Below are 26,032 nucleotides of genomic sequence, written 5' to 3'. Positions count from 1 at the left end.
TTTTTTTTAAATAAGTCCTAAAGTGGAATATGGTATCTTATTTTAGTTTAAATGTCAATTCCATGAACCCTGCTTTAGATCCATTGTACAATGTGTGCAGTAGTATAAAACTGCTTTGATCCATCCCATTTTACTGCATTACATACTTAAATCTACGGAACTCATCTAATTGCAGCAGCAAATGACATTACCGCTGAAAGAAGCTAATCAAATGGCAAGTTAACTATTGATCTCGCTTAAAATTCCCTTTGAAGAAGTGATGGTGGGGAAAGTGAAGATCATAGAGCATTAGCCTTTAGTAAAATGTTAAGCTGGAAGACTTACTGAATTCAACGTTTCAAAGCAAACAGTCACCCACAGTGCATTTTATTGACTTGGGAAATGTGACTAGCATCTATTTGCATTAAACGCACATTTACCTTTTTTTTTTTTTCAATAAGAAGCCTTTTCTCTAAGAATTATATGAAGTTAGAAATGATCATTTTAAAGGCTCCATTGTTTTTGTTGTTTATCTGTTATTGTTTATCAGAGATGTTTCCAACACTGGTTGTATATATTCCAGAACAATTTCAATATCATACATTAGAGGGAAAAATGTATTTAAAAAAAAATGGTACAATGTCCACCAAACACAAAGCATCTGTGTTAACTTGAGAGCAGCGACATATGTTTGAATCTTTCAAATCTTGTATCTTACATTTGGAGTAGAGAGATCTCTTTGGAGCAGAGGCTAATACCACCTTATCCTTGTGGTTTTATTTGGTGTAAAGGGAACATTTGCAGGCACATCTTTGATACATCTCATTATAATATTGTGCTGGATCCCCCAGATCCTCCTTTAACTACCCCCCAAAATGTTTGAGGCGCAAGTAGCACAAATTGAAGCAAGAAATGAAGCAAAGCCCCATCATACATTAATGTAGAACGGAAAATGATGCAATTTGCACCAGTTTTGGAGCAAGTTAGCGACACTTGAAATGTATCCCCCTAGGACTGAGTAATGACATTTGTAAAATACTATGTTGAATACTGTTATTTTAACTGAACTGAAGAGGGAAAGTAGGGGGTTAAAAATCTTACCCTCTTATTCCCCTTAATACCTTTGTCAACACAGTAACAATTCAATGTTGTGTATATATATATATATATATATATATATATTTATATATATAAAAAAACTATACTTATGTATATGTACAGTAACTTGACAAGTATGGGCTTTGTGTTGTAATGTGAGCTAATAATTACTAGACGAAACACTAAAGAAGATTAGGGGTACACCAATCTGAAACAGGTACATTACAGTACTCTACGCTGGTTCCAGTCTCAAAAATATAACATGGTGTTTTAATTGCAGATATTTAGGTTCTCGGAATGCATGTTCAATAATGATGGTTATATTGGCCTACACCCAGAATAAGTAATTATAAGCTTTATTATACATTGTAATATTATTGTTTATGTTAATTTGTACCCATCATAACCCATTTTTACAGTGTGTTTGGTTTCAACTTGATCTACTGCATATCTAGCTATCTGATTCCTTGGATTTATGTTGGCTACTTATACTATATATAGCCTGGGTCCCCCTTCTGTCCCCTTACCTCCCGGTGCGGCCGCGAGTGGCAGCGGAGGCTGGGGCAAGTGCTGGTGGTGTGCAGGGGAGAGCTGCGGCAGGTAGCAGGGCGACCGGGTCCCCAGAGGTCCTCGGTGGCTCCCTTCATAGGGTGCCACCATCTTAAATATGTGCGCCCATGCGCAGTAACGTCTAGCGCATGCGCAGGAGGCCTGAGAGCAGCGGTGGAAATCTTGTGCTTAGCTCCACAGTGGTGAAAAAAATTGAGGGGAGCGCACAAACCAAATGGAGCAGGTAGGACCCATAAACATAAAATAAATAAAAGGGTACATTAATGTGTCATGAGACCCATCCAACGCGTTTTGAACACTCGAAACACGTTGGATGGGTTTCATGACACATTAAAGTACCCTTTTATTTATTTTTTGTTTCTGGGTCCTTCCTGCTCCATTTGGTTTGTGCGCTCCTCCCAATTTTTATAACTTCTGCTATAATCTATGGAAGCTGCACAGCCTGTCAGCCACACCACCGATATGTGAGTACTTGCATCAACTGAGGGTAACCTGCCAATGAGACTGTTAGTGGGTGGTCTGGTACTACCCACCACCTGTCTTCAGGAGGATAGTACCCATTATTCGTTGTTATACTTCTGTAACGGATCGGGGGACTCACGCTTCCCAGCGTGTCCCTGTCACCTCAGTTCCTTTGAATTCCAGACACCACTCTTCCCTGCATTCTCACTCTCTCCCTTCCTTCTCTCGCGGCCGTTCCTCCGCGGCGCGGTTTACGTGCCCTGATGCGCGTTCGGGTCACGTGCGTGGCTCCCGCAATGTGCGCGCACGTTCCTGGTCACTCACCACCCTCCGTGCTGCCCGCATCCCTTGGCGTGTGCCTATCTCCCCAGCCCTTACATTACCTGGCTCCTCCACCTCCTCTTCCCTTCCGCCTTCGGTGCCGAGCGTCTCCCCGGCGGTGCGTCCCTCGCGCCCTGCGACACGCGCGGTGCACGCGCATAGTACTCTTACAGAAGGCGCGCGCACCCGCTCCAGTTATTTGCCAACCCCTAAACTCTAGCTCTGCCACCCGTGGCATACAAGCCATTTCCCTTGATTATTTCCCTGTCTCCTCCCCTGCTCTCTCAGACCTATCCCTGCAAACTCTCACTCAAGCCTCTGCTCCACCTCTCTTCCCTATTGGTCCCCCTTCCTTTATAACCCTTCTCTGTCCTCTTAGTCATTGCTCTGCATAGCTTTCCTGTAGCTCCTGTGTGTGCAGTGTCTATGCCTAGCTCCCTTGTCTGTTTCAGCGCTGGTTCCTGTCCCTGCTCCTGTTTGGATTCCCTTGGTTTGAACTTGTGTACTGCTTTGGATTTGACTACTCTGCCTTCTCCTGCCCTTGAACCCTGGCTTACGGACATTACTCTCCGATCTCTGGCACCCCGGACTCAGCAAGTATACGTTAACCCTTTCTTACCAGGCCCAGCAATGCATTACCACACTCCGGGCACGCCCTCACTGCTGTGGGTGCATGTTATACCCTTACCCACCTCAGTACTGGGGACTGGCCAGGTCTGCGGGCATACAGGCGTTACAACTTCACTATAATTACTTGTTATTACGGATTCCTTTGAATGGTGGTTTGGCATTATTATATTACATTGCCCTGGCATTGGAGCGCTTATGCCATTTTTTCTATCTAGCTCCACAGGGGAACTACAACCTCCAGCAGCCACTGGGGATGCAGAAACATGTGAGGCACAACAGCCAATAGGGCTGTGACTGTCTTCTGCTCCTGAGAATTGATACATTTGTCGCGCTGTGAGCCACACCAGTCAGAGCTGGGACACTGAGAGGCGAGGGTGTGTGCCGGGTGTGTGTGCAGGGTGTCAGTGGCCCCTGCACTAGGCCAGAGACCACCTATAGGCCCCAACTAGGCCCAGACTCTCCCTATAAGTTTGTGGCTGCTACAGTGACAGGCCCATTAGATAGGGACACTGACCCTGTAGTGCATAGTGTCAGGGACACAGCAGGACGTCACGCAGCAATTGCGGCCCGTGGTCTGGGACCAGACCACTACCGTAATAGAGACTCTCTTAAGGTGGGATTGCTCATGTGGACACCAGGGTGGTTGGGTGCCTAGTGCACCTCAGTACTTTGGGGGGAAAACCTGCCAGGGTGTGAACAAGGTGGTTGGGGGACGCTGTGGGGTTACGTCTGTGCGAGGCCTACCTTGTATATGTTATTCTGATATATATGTCCTAGCTGCATTCAGTAAACCTGTTATATATATACAAGTGTGCGTATTGTATTGGGTCCTGTGCAAGGGGTATCCAGCAGTGCTAGGATCCTGCACAGGTGGAGGCGCTGTCACCAAACGAACCAGGTACACACAAAGCTCCCTGCAGCGGAGAAGCAGGCCTCCTGTGAGCCTACAGGTAACAGCGCACCACACGTAGTCACCCTAGACACGGGGGAAAGGGGGCTACATATATATATATATATATATATATATATATATATATATATGTACACATCTGTAATAAAAGTGCAAACTTGGATTCTGTATATATGGCCTAAAATGTACTCATTTTCCAACCCCACTAGTAACAGGATAAAGCCTGCACCCATGCTGGCTTTGTGATATTCCTTGGTTATTCTTATCCTCTTTACTGTACCTGTTCAGTGATCACATAATTTGTGGAATTTGTATTTTAGAGATGTTGTTGATTGTTTGGGTAATTGGAACTGGAATCTAATGATACTGCCTCCCTATAGATAACACATTCTCTTCCAGATACAAAGAGATACCAATGATCCGATTAGTTTGCATTATGTCACGTTTTGACGGTGGACCACATTATGTACAAGCTGTATGTTTTGTTAAAAAAAGAAGTTGCCTTTTAAATGAATAGACAACCAGTTGACAAGAAAGAGCAAACGTTACAAAAAACATTAATAAAACAAACATTATTACAATGAAACAAATACTAGAAATTAAAAACACATATATAAATATATACTGGGCGCCATGCACACGCACATTGGAGATGACAATGTTTTAGACGTAGGAGGCCTTAGTAATATCAGTGAACAACTATATCTCAGGTTGCGATGTTATAAAATGGAGTTCACCCAGTTTACAGTTTAATTCTAGTTTTGCTTTGTGTCATTTTTTTGTACGGGTTACATTTGTATAGTCTTAAGTCCTTTTCCAAGTTACAAAGCATGATCAACTAGGTACAGAGACAACACAATATAGCAACATTTGCTAAAAAATTTATTGATTTAGTCGGAATTATGTTTCCTTCTATAACATATGTAGGGTTGCATATATATTACGAAGGCCATATGCTGCTGAGGTGAGAACAGTGCCAGAGAACGAAGGGGATACAGTACGTGAAGGTTTCTACTCAACATACTGTAGAATGCTTAAAAATGTATAGGCAAAGGGAATAGAGAATATTTAGCTTAAGTTCTTAAATCAGCTGCAATTTACCATTTTTTTGCAGTGAAAGTGCAAGATCCCGTGGTCATTTACACGCTGCCATTCGCAGCCATTTTTGCTAAATGTTTTGAAATTTCACATTTGGGTAAAATTTAATTTTTCTGGGAATGCGAATGTCATGAAAAATGCAAAAACAATTAAGTGAACTAATTTTGAAGACATTTGTACAACTCTAAAAGGAATCCCAGCTCCAATTAATCCGCCTTGCTGAAACTAATGTGTTAGAAAAGGAGGTGCAGAATTTATACTACACAACACAAGAAATGTGTGTTTAGCCCTGTAAAAGCAGAGTTCCGTGGGATGTGCAGAATGTTGTGAAACAGCTAGAACATGTAGAGTTGTAGGGAGAATTACTGTAAATACCAGGGAAGGGCATTCCGGCTCTGGGAGAAGGCATATAAGAGGAATAGTGAATGGCATGAAAACAAATTAAGATTTGGCAGAGAGAAGTGTGGTCTGCCAGCTTGACAAGGGTTTATTAGGCCACAGGCATTAGGTTGTATAGGAACTAATGTTTTTAGCAATACTGGGTCAGTCTAAGCAAATCTCTTGCTGGGCTGAGATCCATGAGTTTGAAGTCTGGAAAGGCAAATGGAAATGTTCCTAAATAATGTCGTCTCAAAATAAGCAGCTGTAAACGTTCTACTCTGGCAGTCAAACAGACTGCAAAATGCCTTAGCATTAGCATAGATGTAGCAATCATAGTTTCAATGAATTAGTTTCACTCGAGCAATAGAATTCAACAAACAGCGCTGCAATGACTGCTCCCTGATAACTAAAAGGCTTTATGTATTTTATGAGTCTGCAGCTGAGGATACGAATCTGTTTCTTAAAAATAAAAAGTAGTGTATGATTACATTCCTCGAACCATCTCACATTTCTTGTTTTTGCTATAGGATTAACTGGAAATATCCAATTACGCCCACAACTGATGGGCATAATTGTGTATACATATGGGCAAGACCATCCGGAAGCATCGTCTGAAGTGCCCCCCAGTAAGCTGACAACCAGATCTAAAGTATGTTTGTTTCCAGGGCAGCTCAGGGAGAGAGCTTGTTACATTGACGGCTTGCTTGGACCAGGTGGTGGCATGGATGCAGATGAATTGGCTGAAGATCAACCCTGAAAAGCCTGAACTAATGATTATAGGCTCGGCAAGATGCCTAACTATGGGACAGAGGGTTTACATAACCTCAGCATCCTCTTTTACCAGAGTCTCAACTTGCGAGCCCAAATGGCCTCAGTTTTTAAGACTGTGTTTTCCATCTGAGGCTGCTCCGGAGTTTGCGTTCACTCTGGTGGTCTATGAACGCTGAGTCGCTGGTCCTTACCTTTGTGTCGAAGTGGTTGGACTATGGGAAGGATTTATATGCAGGACTGCTGGTGGGCAGAACACTGCTGCTTGGATGCTGAGACGTGTTTCACACTTTGAGAATATTACTCCCATCCTGCATAATCTGCACTGGCTTCCCATAAACTTCCGTGTTTGGTTAATGTTGGCCATTATGACCTTAAAAACCTTGAAAGTCCAAGGACCTGCCTATCTTCAGTCTCTTTTGACACCTCAGACGTATACTGGCTATGATCTCAGGTCCTCGAAGGGGGTTGCACCTCTCTGTGCCAAGGATACTACACCCTACGCTGGGTAGTTGGGCCTTCTCGTGTCCAGCTTCACAGGTCTGGACCTTACTACCACCGGAGCTCAGATGTATATGGGTCTTTACCATGTTCCAGGCACAGTGTAAGAAGTATTTCTTATTTTTCCATCTGGCTCTTCCTATCTTACAAAATTAATTGTGTATAATTTTAGTCTGTTCTTAAACTGACTGTAAAGTATTGTGGTGCTCCCTTAAGTGGAGCCGTGTTTTTACTTAAAAAATTAATTGTTAATGGGGGTGGTGATGGATGATGACGGCTTGATATTTCTCCAAATAGTAAAAGTGAATTTCCCTTCTCTGGGAATTTGAATCTCCTTTTCCCTACATTTATCCTCCTTTAATGATACAGAAAGTTAAAGCGCAAACCCAAACCAAATAAATAAAATCCAGTGCTAAAATACAAATACATATCACCAAAAGGAGATACAGCTGGCATAAGGAGTTTCACAGCCCCTCTGAAGACATCACAAAAAAACACTCAAAGCGCAAAAACACCTGTTGAGCGCATTAAGGAGATGATCAAGCAAGGAATCTGGTAACAGGAACCCTCAATTATGTATGAAAAGAGAGAAAAAAAGAGAATATAGTGCAACTCAATTTAATATAACATATGATAGAGCAAAAGAGTTCATCCCACTCACATGCTCAGAGAATAAAACAGGCAATTTGACCACTCTGGGTCCTGCAGTGCTGTAGTGCCCTGTGCAAAATTCCAACCGGCTGACTAATCCCCACAGTACCCACTTCCGGGTTCGGGTTCCGCCACGGACCCTCTCGGCCAATGGAGATCCAAGCCTAGACTCCTCCAACCAAACGGCTTCGGCCGTGATTGTGGAAAGGCACAAAGCTGGTGCTTTGGTTACACAGGTGTTCACAGCTCCAAATGTCTAAGGACCAGCTACAATTCAGCCAAATGTAGGAGTAGTGGTTATTCACAAGGGAATCACAGAACTCAGGGTAACCCTAAGCGTTTCGTCCAGGCTGTTAAAACCATGTTCCGAGTTAAAAAAATTTTTTTTTGACATGACGTCACTTATAGGGAATGATGCCAGCCAATCAGAATGGCTTTGCTTAATTTGCCTTTAAGATGACGTCACTAAATCCAAGATGGCCGGTTTAACAAGGTATTTCAGCCAATCAGAGTGTGGAATTGGTTCCCACGATCTGATTGGCTGAAATACCATCTGACGCCGGCTTCGTGACGTCATCTTAAAGGCAAATGAAGCACAGCCATTCTGATTTGCTGGCATCATTCCCTTTAAGTGACGTCATGTCACAAAAAAAAATTAAAGTCGGAACATGGTTTTAACAGCCAATCAGGTGGCTGTTAACCATTTGGAGGCTAAATATGACGTCACAAGCCCTATTTAAGGCCGTGACGCCTCATTTGAGCCCAAGAAGACGACGAGACAACATCGGTTGGGATTTACCATGGTTTTTTTTGGATTACAACAAGAAGATAGAAGATTAAGAAGATCAAGAAATGGTTACAGTTGAAGATAGAAGAAGGTGATTAAAGAAAGAAAAAAGAAGATTTGGGTACCTGATCCGGATCTTCATGGCGGATGGCATCGGATGCTGTTGGAGGGCTTCCTGTTACCCCGGGAGTCGGAGGGCCACCGCTTCTAATGGTAAGTAATATATTGAATGTTTGTAAATGTCTCTTTTTACAGGTTTATTAATTTTGATGTGTGTTTTGATTTTTTGGGGGAGCCACATTAACTGATAATATATTAATCTGTACCACTTTAGGGTACATATTAATACATTATTATGACAATATTTGGGGGCATTTCTCGCTTGGTATTGCTGTTGCTTTTTTTCATTTCACTTTATTATGTGGATGTGATTGTTTTTTTTTCCCAGCTTAATGCTAATAAAAGGTTTGCGATTGGTGTTCGCTTGTAGTTAATGTTGTATTATGTTAGCTAATGTGTTTTATGGTTACTTCAGAGATTGTTTGAATTTATTTCTTTGTATTTTAATGTTTATATTCATTAATGTTGTATTAATTAATTGTTATGATTGGTTAGTGTTACTATTCATTTTGAGTTGGTTTAGGAATTAATTGTTTTGATTGGTTAATGGTTTAATTAATTTATTGTTGATGTTGCTATTGCTTGTATTGATTGGATTAGCTGGCTACTGTTTTTATTTAGTGAAGTGTGTTTTTTTGGAGTTTACTTATGTTTTATTATTGTGTGTCTTGTTTATTACTGTATTGTAATTAGGGTGCCCATTGAGTGCTATAGAGGCTTATCATGCCCATATTATTATTATATGGGTATGATGTACCACTATACTACTCAATGGGTACAGGGTGGGTATAGTCAGTCAGGGGTGGGTGCTTAGGTCTCCCGGGTTTGTATCGGGTCAGGGTGTGTTAACCCGTTAATGACTATAGTGGTTAGTATCCGCTAAGGTGATTAAGGGGTTAGGGGCCATTAGAATGTCTTTATTATGTATATATGCTTTCTTGCTACGGAGGACATAGGGACCTGCTGTTGTGGTAAGTATAACTGTATTTATTTACTTTATTTTTGTATGCTAATGCAGTGTTTAATAATGGGCAAATAATTTATTATCCATATCTGGATAATAGTTATTTTGCCCATTACTGTACTGTATGGGTTTGGGTGGAGGGGGGGGGGGCGTGTATTGATGTTTATTAAAATATTTATTAATATACATTTCTTTAATAGTGTAGATGTGCAGGGGGTCTCCGGAGCTGAACCACGTTGGTTTTATGTACGGGGATCCCCTGTTTCCCGAGATACAGGCACCTTTATGCCTCTGCATTGAAATGTCCCGCGTCACGTGACCGGGACATTTCCTTGTATAGGAGATACTGGCACCCCATAAAGGTGCCTGTATCTCGGGAAGCAGGGGGTCCCTGGACCTGAAACCAACACGGTTCAGCTCCGGAGACCCCCTGCACATCTACACTATGAAAGAAATGTATATTAAATTAATAATTTTCGGGCGACATTTCAGCTGGGAGAGGCGGCTCTCTCAGAGCCGCTCTCTCTACAGCAGACATTAATCGCCGGTTTAGGACTTTTCAGAGGCTCGATGCTCTTGCTGGCAGCAATTCGCCCGTTTTGGGAATTTTGCTATCACTGGTAAACGAGCCTTTCTGAATACCGTGATAGCAACACCCAAAAAAACGGCATTTTAAATGCCCTGGTGATATTTTTTATCAACCCTCTCTGAATGAGACCCTAAGAGTTCCAACAACTTTACTCAGAAAATAAAATGTGCACATTAATAATGTAATGCACTCAATACATACTAACAATAGTATTAAATATAAATATTATTGATGAATGTGAACATGATTAGCAGATCTAAAATTCATTTTAAAATAAGTTTTCATTGAGAAATATTTAAATGTATTATTTTTTCCAAAAATGTTAGTAGTCGCTGCAATACAAAATAATACTGCCAATTTTTTCCACCAATTTTATAAAACAAATCTTGTAATCATCACCAGTGTTTGAATATGTTAACACATGCAAATAAATAATTATATATATATATGTGTATATATATGTTTTTAAATATAAACATTACGAGCAAATAACATTAGCTTAATTAACTAAACAGATGTGTCAGTTGCTCAAGCGCTCAAACATCAATCAATATGTCTCATGATACTGATTGATGACATTATTTATTGTTATAACCTCTATTCATTTAGCTGGATATAAATATATATTGCGTTTATTGATAACATAAAAGGCAACTGGAATATGATCGACTGATCAATGCCTTCAGAGTGATTTTATATATTGTTTCCCCCATTCAACGTTTATGGCGGTGATATGTATGGTAGCTCCACACATGAGTCTTGAATAGTCTAGAAAAAAGCTACTACAGGTGTGCTATAAAAGGCTTCTCCTCTCACCTGTAGTCAGTCTTTTTTCTGTCCTCATTAGTGTAGGTTTGTTGTTTTTTTGGACACTCACTCTAGGACTACCAGTGTAGTTCAGCCGGAAGAGGAGTACTCTCTGTCTCTCTCTCCTCCACCAATGCTCCAGTGTCGCATCACGAGACAGCTATTCGGAGGCCTCAGGAATGACCAGGGCGGATCACAGTCGCTTCTGAGCATAGCGGGAGACAGACCCCACGAGAAGATAAGCATGTGCCGTAACACTAGAAACAGAAGCACGCATGCATGTGCCGTGCGCTATAACCGGATGGTGCCAAAACCAAAGAGTGCCGGAAACCGGAAGTGAAGCAATCCAGGAAGTACAGTGGTAATATTGTTGAAATATGGAAAATAGCTGAAGTGCTCAAATGCAGGTATATCTCAAAATGATAATAAGCCAGACCACTGTACCAGGGTACTAACAATTGATATAGTACCTATTGTGTCATATAATGGGTACTATCCTCCTGAAGACAGGTGGTGTGTGGTGCAACCCACTCACCATCAGTCTCATTGGCAGGTTCCCCTGAAAAATATACAAGTACTCACATCCTGGTAGGGCAGGCAGGCAGGCTGTGCAGCTACTCAATGCAATACAGGGAAAAGGGAGACCAAAAAGCGCACCAGCACAAACGGAGCAGGAAGAACACAGGACAAAAAATGATTAAAAGGGCACTTTAATGTGACAAAAGACCCATCCAACGCGTTTCGAACGTCACAGCGTTCTTTTTCAAGGATAAAACACAATGTGATAACATCCATTATATACCCTCTTACCTGTGGGCCATTTCGCGCCAAAAATCAGAACCTGATGACGTCATAACAGAGCGACTCAGTGCCGATCTAAGGGCAAAAGGAAGTACCAAAGGCAGTGTGGCCATCTTGGATGTGGGCAAACATAGGAACACAATAACAAAGCTTTATTGACCATTCCAGCAGAACAAAATACATTGCTGCTAACTGGACAAGCATATTTAAACGAAATAAAGCTATATTACACTAAACTAATGCTTAATAAAGGGTACTATTATATCAAGAAAAAACATGAACAAGGTGGATTAAAAAACTAGCTGTGTTGCAACTAAGTTATATACAGAAAAAAAGTTAAAGATAAAAACCTCTAGACATGATTAAAAAAATGTGCAAGAAAAGTAAATTTAAAGACATATTACACATATATACTGCATAACACAGATTGTGTACCTAAATCATAGGAACCAGGGAAATACAACCATTATAAAATATGAAGTATTATCCACAAGATACATCAAAGAACAATTTAAGCTTACATATTGGCATAATATTTGCATGATAAGGCATAGGTTCAAAGGTTATAATGATAAGAATATAATGTCCAATATAATGACAATTGTCTTATTTAATCTGTATTACCAACTAATTACACCATAATACGTCTATCACAAAAATGTTTACAAAAAATGTGTTAGTTGCCAGTCAATGTTCAAGCCCATAGGGAAGCGCGTTTGGAGAGTGAAGATCCAATACGCCTCCCTACGGTCCAGAAGGTTGATATGATCACCTCCTCTAGATTTAGCAATAACTGATTCAATCCCCAAAAAGGAAAAATTATTAATTCCTCCCTGACCACATTCAGTGAAATGTTTTGAGACTGGATGATTAGTGTCTCTCAATTTTATGAGCCTTAAGTGCTCTAACATCCTGACCTTAAGGGCTCTAGTCGTCCTCCCCACATACCTCTTGCCACAACCACATGTTATTAGATAAATCACAAATTGACTTTTACAATTTATAAAACTGTTAATCTTAAATTCCTTATTTGGTAATAAATTCACACCATGTGGCGGTGGCAAGGCAAACTGGAAAAAACTTTTGGCAGGCTTCATGTGTTTACATGCACTACAAGAGCCACATTTGAAGGAACCCCTAGTGATAAAAGGTTTTTTGAGACCAGAAGATTTGAGTTCACTTGGTGAAACATGAGATCCAATTGTTCTCGCTCTACGATATACAAAAGTAGGACCAGAATCCACATATTTTTTAAGGACAGAGTCCATGGATAAGACATTCCAATGTTTTGAAATTATAGAGTTTACTTTTCCACTTTGTTTACTAAATTGTGAAATAAAAAGAGGACATTTGTTTATTAATTCTATCAGTCCATGTGAGTCCTGTTTAATACCAATTGTCTTAACATTGTTAGCAAGGCGAGAATCTCCAATTGGATGTGTGGGCAACAATGATGCTCTCTCTGTATGTAATGCATTTTCAAATGCAATTGCTAAATGTGATTTGGGGTATCCCCTTTCCAAAAATCTCCTTGTAAGTTCCTCAGACTGAGAAAGGAAACCACTCATAGTGGAACAATTCCTTCTCAGTCTGAGGAACTGTCCCCTTGGTATGGCCTTTATGACATGGGATGGGTGGCAGCTGTCCGCCCTAAGAAAGGTGTTCCTGGCATTTTGCTTCCTATAAACATCCATTTGGATTTTTTTGTCTATGTCTACAAATAATTGTAGATCCAGAAATTCAATGTGATGGAAATGAAAATTTAATGTAAATCTTAGATTATAAAGATTATTATTAAGATAAGATACAAAAGTGTGAAGTGTAGTGACATCCCCCCTCCAAATAATAATTAGGTCGTCCACAAATCTTTTATAAAAAACAATATTGTGACGAAATAAATTGGTGCTCGAATAAATAAAAAGTGCTTCCCACCATCCCATAAATAAGTTCGCAAAAGAAGGAGCAAAACTTGTACCCATAGCAGTGCCAATAAGTTGCAAATAAAACTTACCATTAAATGTGAAAAAGTTGTGTGTGAGTAAAAAGTGTATAGCGTCTAAAATAAAAGCCGATTGAAAAATTGATATTTCTGGTATCTCAATAAATCCCATTATTCCTATCTTCCACCATCTCCCAAAGATCCACAAGACATTGGTCGACCCTCCAGGTCGTCCCATTGTCTCTAGCATTGGATCTTTGGGAGATGGTCTGTCAAGATATGTTAATGGTTTTCTTCAGCCATTTGTTAGGAAATTGCCCTCATTTAAAAGGGACTCTGGTGATCTTCTTGATCAGATCAAAAATGTTAAATGGGGTAATGATTACCTGTGGGTAACACTTGATGTTACCTCTCTGTATTCTGTTATACAACATGACCATGGTTTGGCAGCTGTCCGCCAATTTATTGAGATACCAGAAATATCAATTTTTCAATCGGCTTTTATTTTAGACGCTATACACTTTTTACTCACGCACAACTTTTTCACATTTAATGGTAAGTTTTATTTGCAACTTATTGGCACTGCTATGGGTACAAGTTTTGCTCCTTCTTTTGCGAACTTATTTATGGGATGGTGGGAAGCACTTTTTATTTATTCGAGCACCAATTTATTTCGTCACAATATTGTTTTTTATAAAAGATTTGTGGATGACCTAATTATTATTTGGAGGGGGGATGTCACTACACGTCACACTTTTGTATCTTATCTTAATAATAATCTTTATAATCTAAGATTTACATTAAATTTTCATTTCCATCACATTGAATTTCTGGATCTACAATTATTTGTAGACATAGACAAAAAAATCCAAACGGATGTTTATAGGAAGCAAAATGCCAGGAACACCTTTCTTAGGGCGGACAGCTGCCACCCATCCCATGTCATAAAGGCCATACCAAGGGGACAGTTCCTCAGACTGAGAAAGAATTGTTCCACTATGAGTGGTTTCCTTTCTCAGTCTGAGGAACTTACAAGGAGATTTTTGGAAAGGGGATACCCCAAATCACATTTAGCAATTGCATTTGAAAATGCATTACATACAGAGAGAGCATCATTGTTGCCCACACATCCAATTGGAGATTCTCGCCTTGCTAACAATGTTAAGACAATTGGTATTAAACAGGACTCACATGGACTGACAGAATTAAAAAACAAATGTCCTCTTTTTATTTCACAATTTAGTAAACAAAGTGGAAAAGTAAACTCTATAATTTCAAAACATTGGAATGTCTTATCCATGGACCCTGTCCTTAAAAAATATGTGGATTCTGGTCCTACTTTTGTATATCGTAGAGCGAGAATAATTGGATCTCATGTTTCACCAAGTGAACTCAAATCTTCTGGTCTCAAAAAACCTTTTATCACTAGGGGTTCCTTCAAATGTGGCTCTTGTAGTGCATGTAAACACATGAAGCCTGGCAAAAGTTTTTTCCAGTTTGCCTTGCCACCGCCACATGGTGTGAATATATTACCAAATAAGGAATTTAATATTAACAGTTTTATAAATTGTAAAAGTCAATTTGTGATTTATCTAATAACATGTGGTTGTGGCAAGAGGTATGTGGGGAGGACGACTAGAGCCCTTAAGGTCAGGATGTTAGAGCACTTAAGGCTCATAAAATTGAGAGACACTAATCATCCAGTCTCAAAACATTTCACTGAATGTGGTCAGGGAGGAATTAATAATTTTTCCTTTTTGGGGATTGAATCAGTTATTGCTAAATCTAGAGGAGGTGATCATATCAACCTTCTGGACCGTAGGGAGGCGTATTGGATCTTCACTCTCCAAACGCGCTTCCCTATGGGCTTGAACATTGACTGGCAACTAACACATTTTTTATAAACATTTTTGTGATAGACTTATTATGGTGTAATTAGTTGGTAATACAGATTAAATAAGACAATTGTCATTATATTGGACATTATATTCTTATCATTATAACCTTTGAACCTATGCCTTATCATGCAAATATTATGCCAATATGTAAGCTTAAATTGTTCTTTGATGTATCTTGTGGATAATACTTCATATTTTATAATGGTTGTATTTCCCTGGTTCCTATGATTTAGGTACACAATCTGTGTTATGCAGTATATATGTGTAATATGTCTTTAAATTTACTTTTCTTGCACATTTTTTTAATCGTGTCTAGAGGTTTTTATCTTTAACTTTTTTTCTGTATATAACTTAGTTGCAACACAGCTAGTTTTTTAATCCACCTTGTTCATGTTTTTTCTTGATATAATAGTACCCTTTATTAAGCATTAGTTTAGTTTAATATAGCTTTATTTCGTTTAAATATGCTTGTCCAGTTAGCAGCAATGTATTTTGTTCTGCTGGAATGGTCAATAAAGCTTTGTTATTGTGTTCCTATGTTTGCCCACATCCAAGATGGCCACACTGCCTTTGGTACTTCCTTTTGCCCTTAGATCGGCACTGAGTCGCTCTGTTATGATGTCATCAGGTTCCGATTTTTGGCGCGAAATGGCCCACAGGTAAGAGGGTATATAATGGATGTTATCACATTGTGTTTTATCCTTGAAAAAGAACGCTGTGACGTTCGAAACGCGTTGGATGGGTCTTTTGTCACATTAAAGTGCCCTTTTAATCATTTTTTGTCCTGGGTTCTTCCTGCTCCGTTTGTGCTGGTGCGCTTTTTGGTCTCCCTTTTCCCTGTAATATTGTTGAAACCTGGTGGGGGACTGTAAAACACAACGCTGAGGCAATAAAGTGCTGCTTGTGTGGACTGAAGGAGAGGAGTGTATGCTGCAAGCTATGGACAGTAATAGTGCTAAGGGGACTGTAGGAGGACATGTGCAGAGGTACTGCACCGACACACTTTATTCGAGCAAATACCCAGTATGTACCTGGCAGATACCTGGAATGCGCCGCTCCTCACCTCAGACAAGCCCCGTTGCGTTTGCCTTACCAGCCTGGGTTCATGCCTGGCTGACGGGCGGCTGATCTGTTAAATGATAATGATTAGGATTTAATAGGCTGCAATGCTTCGCGTGTCTACCAGATGGCATAAATTCATGAATTGTAATGCAGTATATATATATATATACTGTGCAGTATTGCAGCCAGCGGGAATAAAATGCTTCAATCCCTGCCTGGAAAATACCTCAATGCACTCGGGCAGAAAACAGTCACAAACCTCAATACACCCGGGTATACCCGAATTCGTGGGACTAGCCGAGCTCGAATAAAGTGTGTCGCCAGTGTACACAATGGAGACTGTTGTAAGGTGAAATTATAACAAGGCTTTATTGTGCCTGTCGCTTAAAACACAGCAAATATCAACATAAGTGAAATAGTGAGCCAAACAAAGAAAACCTATCTCTGCTTTGGAGACTATCTACACATATAGCTCAGCCCTCTCTGACTGGGTTGGTTAGCTAGGCTCTTTACCAGCCCCAAATATATAGCATGAAATAAGGAGATATAGAAAGTCTCATAAATGAAAGTCTTATCTGTTCCTTGTGGTTTGGAGGGAAAATCTTCTGTCCCTGGTTCAGCTCCCTTTTCCTCAGGGTGTGTCAGCATTCAGGTTTAGAAGTTTCCCCTGTGTCTTGAAAGCAGCTCTGCTATTTCTTCTGGCAGGGCTCAAGACAAGTGTCCCTTCCTTGGTTCAGCCCAGTTGTGGACTAAGGAATCTCTGCTCTGTCTCCAAAGTTCAGCTCAGGTGTGAGCAAAGGAGTCTCTCTTCCTGTCTCAAGACAGGCTTTTCTAAGCAATCAGGCAGGTGGTGTTTGTTAATTGACTACCAGCAGTTAACCACCACACTGCTGGATTAGAGGCACATTACCTGAACAGGGATAACTCCCCTGTTACAGGGTCATTGCCAAAACTTTCTGGGTGAGTACTACTCCAAGTTTTATTCAGAGAGAGAGCAGAAGATTTGTGCAACTTAATAATGTGTTTGTTTTATCTGTGGAGACTTTACATCACAAGAAAAAAAGTATTAAGAAACAAAAGAGCATGTGACAAGCCAGCTTTAAAAGGGAAGACATTTTGTGAGGACTGCCCCAATGCTGCAGCAGTCCAGGCTCCGGATCAAATGAATTCCTTTCTTCAATGGATGAAGAACTGTAGAAAACGGTAGTTTCACAATCAAACAAGGGACAGTCGAAGAGGTCACGGTCAGAGACAAGTATGGACAGAAGAGGATCCTCATCTGAGGAATAAGATATGCAGATATTGTCTGAAGGAAAATGTTCACTCCTCTGATCAGGAAGAATTCCAGGAGGAGAATACTTTTTTTTATACAGACTTAGTATCGCCACTAATGTAAGCGGTACAAGAGGCATTGAAAATGGAACAGCCAGGAAAGGATTTACAAAGAGATAGATTCATCAGAGACACAAAAAAACAATAGTTTTTCCTCTCCATGTATACTTAAGGATATGATTGAATCAGAGTTGATACAGCCAGACAAAAAATATTGTTTTGTCCATTTTTTTTATAAATAAACCCCTTTGACGAGGAACATGCAAAGACGTGGGAAACACCTCCACAGGTGGAGGCGGCAATCACCAGGCAGCAAGGAGAACGACGCTTCCGGTGGAATACGCCTTTTCATTTAAGGAGGTAATGAATATCCTAAGGAAAGCATTTGTAACAGCAGGAGCAGCCTGAAAGCCAGCGATGGCCACGGCTTCTGTATCCAGAGCTATGCGAGTGTGGGTTGCAAATATTGAAGATGCGTTGGAAAAGGGGTTATGAGAGCGTCAATCCTAAAAGCATTGACGGAAATTAAATTAATCACATTTAGATCCGCGTCAAATCGGGCAGTTCCTTTGAACCTCGGATCACTCTCCAAAAGCCAAATCCATACTTGCAGAATTTTTTCTTTCAAAGTCAATGAAAAATTGAGAGAGGGCTTTCTAATTTGATTAGCAGTCACCTGTTTTATATATATCCCCTCTAGCGTCCTTCCAAATAAATTAGGGATACATGCCTATGTTGAAAATGGAGCATACCAGATCAATAAGCTAATAGTTATGCAAAGTATATTTACATGAGTCCAATCTCACACATTCTAAAAGGTACAAACCTAATTACTTTAATGGTATCAGACTCATCAGGACTAGAACTCACAACTGCTTATCTAGGCCACAGCTATAGCAGAGTGAGCTAAGCCAGCTGATAGAGAGCCATGTTGGCACATACTACTTTTGAGCTGCTCACTGCTCATACATGTAGCTAATCTAGCTGTTCGTGTATCTCACAGGTATCTCAGGTGTGCTCCATAAGGAACATTAAACTGCCAACCAAGGAAGTGGAAGTGGTCTGCTTTTAAAAGAAGCCAGGGGGAGGAAGCTACTACAGGTACAGTATATGTACTAATTTTGGTGCTACATGACGGATATGCACAAAAATTGCTACAGTATAACCGAACAGGGACAAAAATATTCACTGTTCCATCTGCCAGAGTTCCAGACACATACTGTATTGAAATACTTTATTTTACAAAAAATAAAACACTACAAACTGAAGGAAACTATTTAACTTGCTTCCCACAGCACACAAAGTGTTATTGGGTTGACAAGTGTAAGGCACCTTTGGAATGAGGTATGGTGTCAGACGCAACAGTATAAGAAGTTGAACCCCACAATCTCTGTTATTCAGAACAACAGCTCTAGCAGTGCTGGCTAACAGCATACTCTGAAGGGATATATATTTTGATGATTGTATTTTTAACCTTGAGAGCACTTCAAGCACAAAGTAATAATATGTACTGAGGGCTATAAGTTACTGAGGTCAGGTGACATTAAATAAAAGTTGAACAGAACATGGGCAACCTCACTCAACTGGGTTAAAAGAAATCGGATGCCACCTTTGCTGCTTTAGAGATTACCCAGTTATAACTGCGGTTTGTCAAGCAAGCACTATTATTAATGAAGTGAAACTAAATTTCCCTTGGACAAATCTCCTTCATGGTGACAGAAGTGTGTAGCGTAAGTGACGGGTTTCTCCCCACGCATGTGCAGAAGCCATTGACATGTTCCTCCCCACGCATGCGCAGAAGCCGCTGATATGTTCCTACCCACACATGCACAGAAACGGGTGGCGCCACAAGCGCATGTGCAGAGGTGACCGGCTCCACCAGCGCATGCACAGAGGCGGCTAGCGTCACCAGCGCATGCGCAGAGGTGGCCGGCGTCACCAGCGCATGCGCAAAGGCCGCCAGTGCCACCAGCGAATGCGCAGAGGTGGCCAGCATCACCAGAGCATGCGCCAAGCCGGGGAGATACAAACACACACAATAACTGATATAGAGTTCCCGCAGTAATCTGAAAGGAGAAGTTTCACCAAAAAAGCGTGCTTGGCACACCTTTTCTTGTAGATGAATATTCTTGGTACTATCTGGATGTTATATATTTTCATTTTATTAGACCAAATCTATGTGATCTCGTTTATACAGATGATACAGGAGCAATGAAATCCCTTCTATGTACCTATCTATTTAAGCAGATAGGGTTTCTTTCAGGGTGATTGCACCTCTTAGGAAGCCAACGTGTGATTTAATGCATTTACATTTTTCAATCTGCATTATCAAACAATCTCTAAATCAGGAGGTTTTTGTTCTGCAAATATAAATACACTATGAATACAGGCTTAGTTCATTGCTTATCATTTTGCTTTAATTAAGTACTGATCTCACTTATAGGACAAGTGCACATGTGGATTGATCACCCTCTGATCTTCTACTTTTTATAATTACATTTTCTTTTATTATTCACTTCATTCTGTCTCTTAATACATGTATAACTTTATAACTCACTTAGTTAGGTTAATACATCACAGATACATTGCATTACATTAATGTATCCTCTATTTTTCAGCTCTTTGGAGGTGCTTTCTCATTATTTTTAATTACATAGTAGCTGATGTTGAAATAAAATATACGTTCATCAAGTACAACCTATGCTAAATTTAGACGACAGATGCTGTTTCCTACATTTGTTCTTACAGTATATTGATCCAGAGGAAGGCAAACAAAAAACCCCAGTAAAATATCATCTAATGAAATCTCATTAGGGGAAAAATAAATTCCCTCCGGACTCCAAGAATTGGCAATCAGCTTACTCCCTGAATCAACATCCTTCCCATGTTTAGATATTTGTTATATCCCTGTATACCTTTCCTTTCTAAAAATATGTCCAACTTTTTTTTAAGATATCTTTTGTATCTGCCACCACAGTCTCCATGGGTAAAGAATTCCACATTTTAATTGCCATTACTGTAAAGAACCCTTTCCTTTGTTGCTGGTGAAGTCTCCTTTCCTCCAACCTTAAGGGATGGCCCCGAGTCATTTGTACTGCCCGTGGGATGAATAGATCTTTTGAAAGATCCTTTGTATTGTCCCCGAATATATTTGTATATACTGTAGTTATCATATCCCCTCGTAGACGCCTTTTTCTAATGTAAACAAATCTAATGTAGCTAGCCTCTCCTCATAAATCAGATAATAAATCCCCTTTATTAATTTCGTGTGGAGTAGCCTCCTATGGCGCTAAGGATGAAGAGTGGAATAGAGTCTTGTGTAGTGATTTCTTCTTACATGGAATACCTCAGAGAAGGGAACAAGAGATAAACAAAAAACACCGCAATAGTGTATTATCTTTGAGTCAACAATGACCGTATGAGACAAGATACAAAGAGCATTTATTGGTTAAAACAATTGTAACCTCAATTGACATAAAACATATGTGAAGTTAATAAACAGTTGACTTTTCTCCTGCTATACGAGGAAATAGTTCTCCTGCTGAATAAGAAATGCGCTTCCATCCCTGACGAAGAAACCCAGCATTGAGGAGTTTCGAAACGTGTAGGAAGGTTTTTGGCCATCCAGGGACCCCGTAGCTGTGCACACCAGACGGTGACGTCAGCGGGAGAAGACGGTTAGAAACTACTCTGTTGGTAGCAGACCACGAGGACCGCAAGACATCTCCCCGCACTAAAAGGACGCTCTGCACCCCACGGCAAGCGGCTATCCCCGGCAAAAGACCCCGAACCACTGTACATGTCCTACTCATGGACGGTGAGTAGGATTTCAGTTTTACTAAACGGCGGAGCAACGTAGCTTCCTTAAGCACAAGCGCTTGGAAGCGCATTTCTTATTCAGCAGGAGAACTATTTCCTCGTATAGCAGGAGAAAAGTCAACTGTTTATTAACTTCACATATGTTTTATGTCAATTGAGGTTACAATTGTTTTAACCAATAAATGCTCTTTGTATCTTGTCCCATACGGTCATTGTTGACTCAAAGATAATACACTATTGCGGTGTTTTTTGTTTATCTCTTGTTCCCTTCTCTGAGGTATTCCATGGAAGGACTGGAGGACTACCATCATCATTAACTGTACCACAGGTTTTGTTCTACTGCATATATCACTGTTTATAACACTGTAATATTTTGTTTGCACTAGCGCTTATATTGCACTTATTATTTTACCCCCTTTATTAATTTGGTGACTTTTTGCACTTTTTCTAGTTCCATAGGGTCTTTCTATGGAGTGGTACCCAAAGCTGTACTCCATATACAAGGTGTGATCTTATCAATGCTTTACAGAGGGGCATAATTATGTTTACTTCCCTTCGATTATTTCCCAGTTTAATGCTGATAAGATCTTGTTTGCCTTTGCAGCTACTGCATGACATTGTGCACTATAGATAAGCCTGATGTCTAGAAGCTCTCCTAAATCCTTCAATATCAAGGATTCCCCTCATTTATCCCCATTTAAAGTGTATATCGTTTGTTTATTCTTGCTTTCCAAATGCATAATTTTAAACGTATCTGTATTAAACCTCATTTGCCATTTACCTGCCCAAGTTTCCAGTCTATCTAAGTCCTTCTGAAGGGAAATTACATCCTGTTCTGATTCTACTACCTTACACAATTTAGTGTCATCAGCAAAGATGGGTATACTGTGCTTTTCTAATAATGTTTTAAAGACTGCCCATTTATCTTCCACATTTTTCCCTGCAAAAACATCACCCCAATATATTCCGTCTAGATTATTCTTCAGTGTATTAAAATCTGCCTTTCTCAAATGTAAAGGGGCTTATTCACTAAACTTTGATAAAATGAGTGCATTGCAGAGCGACTTTGCATTGTTTTATCGCACTATAAAAGGTGTCAAAACGGTATTCACTAAGAAAAAACACAAGTTTTGCGGTAACAAAATGCAAGATCGTACTACTTGGTTTTTTTTCTAAGCATTATCACACTGAAACTGTTTGTTTATCCTGTCTCCTTGCACGACTCTTACAGGCAATTGTGCAGTTTATATATTCCATTTAATACTAGTGTACGGGAGTAGGGGGTCTCCTAACCTGAACCACATTGATTTCAGCCTCGGGGACACCCTGCTTTCCGAGATACAGGCCCCGTTATGGGGTGCCGGTATCCCCGTCATTTTTAAATCCTCCGCGTCACGGCCCACGTGAACAGGAGTTTTAAATACTGCAGGAGATACAGTACCGGCACCCCATACCGGGCCTCTAACTCTGGAAGTAGGGGGTCCCTGAGGCTGAAGTCAGTGGGTTCAGGTCTGGAGACCCCCTGCTTTCGCACACTAGTATAAAAAAAATCATTACCGTAGCAGCTAGCCTCTAAGGTAATGAAGGGGTTAAGGCACAGCAGCTGGTTTATTGGGGGCAGAGGGGGTTAGTGAAGGGGGTACTTGGCCCAAGGTGGGTGGTTAGGCCTATCGGGAAGGTTGCGGGAGCAGTTAACCCCTTCATTACCATAGTTGTGGTAATCCCTCTACCCCCAATAAACATTAAAATACCTACTACTTAACAATAAACAACCCACCCACACCCTGTATCCCCAACCCCTCCCCCCACACCACCACCACCTATTAGGGATAATAGTGCATTTGTACATTAAAAATAAAACCAGCCAGCATAAAGTAAATAAAAGTTCTACTTACCCCTGCCAGAATGAAGGCCGTCCTTGCCTTCATACCCGTCCTCTCTGTTCTCCGTTGGCAGGAACATTACAATAAAAAAAAAAATAATTGCCGCCAAACCCCTTAATCACTTTAGCGGTTTGTAACCGTTATAGTAATTAAGGGATTAACACCCCTCCCCCACTACCCACCTGGGAGGCCTAACTGACCTCTCTGGGAAAACTACACCCACCCTCTACCCATTGATTGGCAAAGTGGTACACTAAGCCCATATAAAAACAATAAAAAAAAATAAGTACCAAAAATACATAGCAATGAAATAAAAACAAGCATTTGTCAAAAAATGCATTGCTTGTCACTGTGCATATCTATACCCTTAAAGGGCATAGATAAAAACAATGACAGTCAATGGGCAACCAAAAAACAAAATACAACAAAAATACCAAAAAAAAATCAATGTTTTTTTTACCTTTTGATGTCTTCACACTCCGATTCCAACTTCAGCAGGGATCTCTTGAGCCTCGACGCAATGCTCCTCAACTTCAGGTAAATTCTTGCCTTCTTTCTTCCGTCTTCTCTTCTTTATTTGTAAACCAATCCATTGGGCAGATGCGGTCCCGTTTTATTCTTAAGCTCAAATGAGACTCGACAGGCCTTTTATAAAGCCTGTGATGCCACATTTGTATTGTATTGTATTGTATGTCTTTATTTATATAGTGCCATTAATGTATATAGCACTTCACAGTAGTAATACATGTGGTAATCAAATAAATAACAGATAATATAAATAACAGGTCATGGCAGTAAGTGCTACAGGCATAAAAGTAACATTAAGGAAGAGGAGTCCCTGCTTCGAGGAGCTTACAGTCTAATTGGTAGGTAGGGAGAACGTACAGAGACAGGAGGAGGGAGTTCTGGTAAGTGCGTTTGCAGGGGGCCAAGCTTTATGTAACATGTGTCTAGTATTATCCACAGTGCTATTCATACGCTTCTTTAAGCAAGTGTGTCTTAAGGTGGGTCTTAATGGTGGATAGAGAGGGTGCTAGTTGGGTATTGAGGGGAAGGGCATTCAGAGGCAGTCAGTGAAAAAGGTTTAAGGTGGGAGAGGGCTTTAGATACAAAGGGGGTAGAAAGAAGACATCCTTGAGAAAAACGCAAGCGTCTGGATGGTGCATAACGAGTAATTAGGGCTGAGATGTAAGGAGGGGCAGAAGAGTGTAAAGCTTTAAAAGTGAGGAGAAGAATAGAGTGTGAGATGCGGGATTTGATCGGAAGCCAAGAGAGGGATTCCATATGGGGAGATGCTGAGACAGATCTAGGAAAGAGTAGCGTGACTCTGGCAGCAGCGTTTAGGATAGATTGTAGGGGAGACAGGTGAGAGGCAGGAAGACCAGACAGCAGGAGGTTACAGTAATCAAGACGGGAGAGAATGAGGGCCTGAGTCTGAGTTTTAGCAGTCGAGCAACAGAGGAAAGGGCTATCTTTGTTATATTGCGGAGGAAAAAGCGACAGGTTTTAGATATGTTTTGAATGTGAGGGGCGAATGTGAGAGAGGAGTCGAGTGTGACCCCTAGGCAGCGTGCTTGGATTACTGGGTGAATGATCATAGTTCCAACAGTAATGTGGAAGGAGGTAGTAGGGCCAGGTTTGGGAGGAAGTATGAGGAGCTCTGTTTTTGCCATGTTGAGTTTAAGGTGGCAGAGGGCCATCCAGTAGGATATAGCAGAGAGACAATCATAAACTTTGGTTTGTACAGCAGGTGTAAGGTCGGGTGTTGAAAAGTACATTTGTGTGTCGTCAGCATAGAGGTGATATTTAAACCCAAAAGATGTTATTAGGTTACCTAGACAGAGTGTGTACAGAGAAAAGAGAAGAGGTCCCAGTACAGAGCCCTGGGGTACCCCCACGGAGAGATCAATAGAGGAGGAGGTGTTAGCAGAAGAGACACTGAAAGTACGATGGGAGAGGTAGGATGAGATCCAGAATAGAGCTTTGTTCCGAATACCAAGAGTATGGAGAATGTGAAGGAGAAGAGTGTGGTCCACGGTGTCAAATGCTGTAGAGAGGTCGAGTAATATGAGCAGAGTGTAATGACCTCTATCTTTGGCAGCATGGAGGTCATCAGTTATTTTAGTGAGGGCTGTTTCCACAGAGTGGGCAGTGCAGAAGCCAGATTGTAGAGGGTCTAGGAGAGAATAATAGGTGTTGAGAAAATGGAGCAAGCAAGAGAATACAAGACGTTCAAGGAGTTTAGAGGCAAAAGGCAGGAGGGAGACAGGATGATAGTTAGAAAGACAGGTAGGGTCAAGCTTGCTGTGTAACGATGCACGGAACACGCCCTCTTCCGTACCTGTTTTCTTCTATCGCCGCCCTCTAGCTGCGAGTCAAGATCCTGTGTCTTTAAGGATTCTGAAGCAAATGACGCCATCTTGCTTCCTGGCAAATCCTGCCCTCTTTCTCCTGACAGGAAGTAAGCCTCTCTTTGACTTTCTCATTGCTATTAGTCATTTGCTGCCTGCCCTGGTGGCTGCTAGTACTATCTTTGCATGCTGTTCCTGCCTGGACCTCCTTGGGACCTTTACTCATCTCCTTTGGATTCCGGAAGATTGGGACAGTCACTCATTTACTACTGAGGTTAGTTTACCGTCGGGTAGTGTAGGTACCTGCTTAG

The 26,032-nt window shown here is 40.8% G+C and overlaps 1 protein-coding gene across 5 annotated transcripts in view; it reads right to left on the bottom strand.

Moving 5' to 3' along the window:
• The window catches only part of ADCY8 (adenylate cyclase 8), a 464,483-nt gene that overhangs the window by 148,460 nt on the left and 289,991 nt on the right, over window positions 1–26,032 (bottom strand). The gene's annotated exons all lie outside the window — the stretch shown is intronic.

Source organism: Ascaphus truei, chromosome 2 (assembly GCF_040206685.1).
Source record: "Ascaphus truei isolate aAscTru1 chromosome 2, aAscTru1.hap1, whole genome shotgun sequence".
NCBI classification, from domain to species: domain Eukaryota; kingdom Metazoa; phylum Chordata; class Amphibia; order Anura; family Ascaphidae; genus Ascaphus; species Ascaphus truei.
The sequence above is the reverse complement of the archived record's forward strand: the minus strand, read 5'-3'. Positions and strand labels throughout refer to the sequence as shown.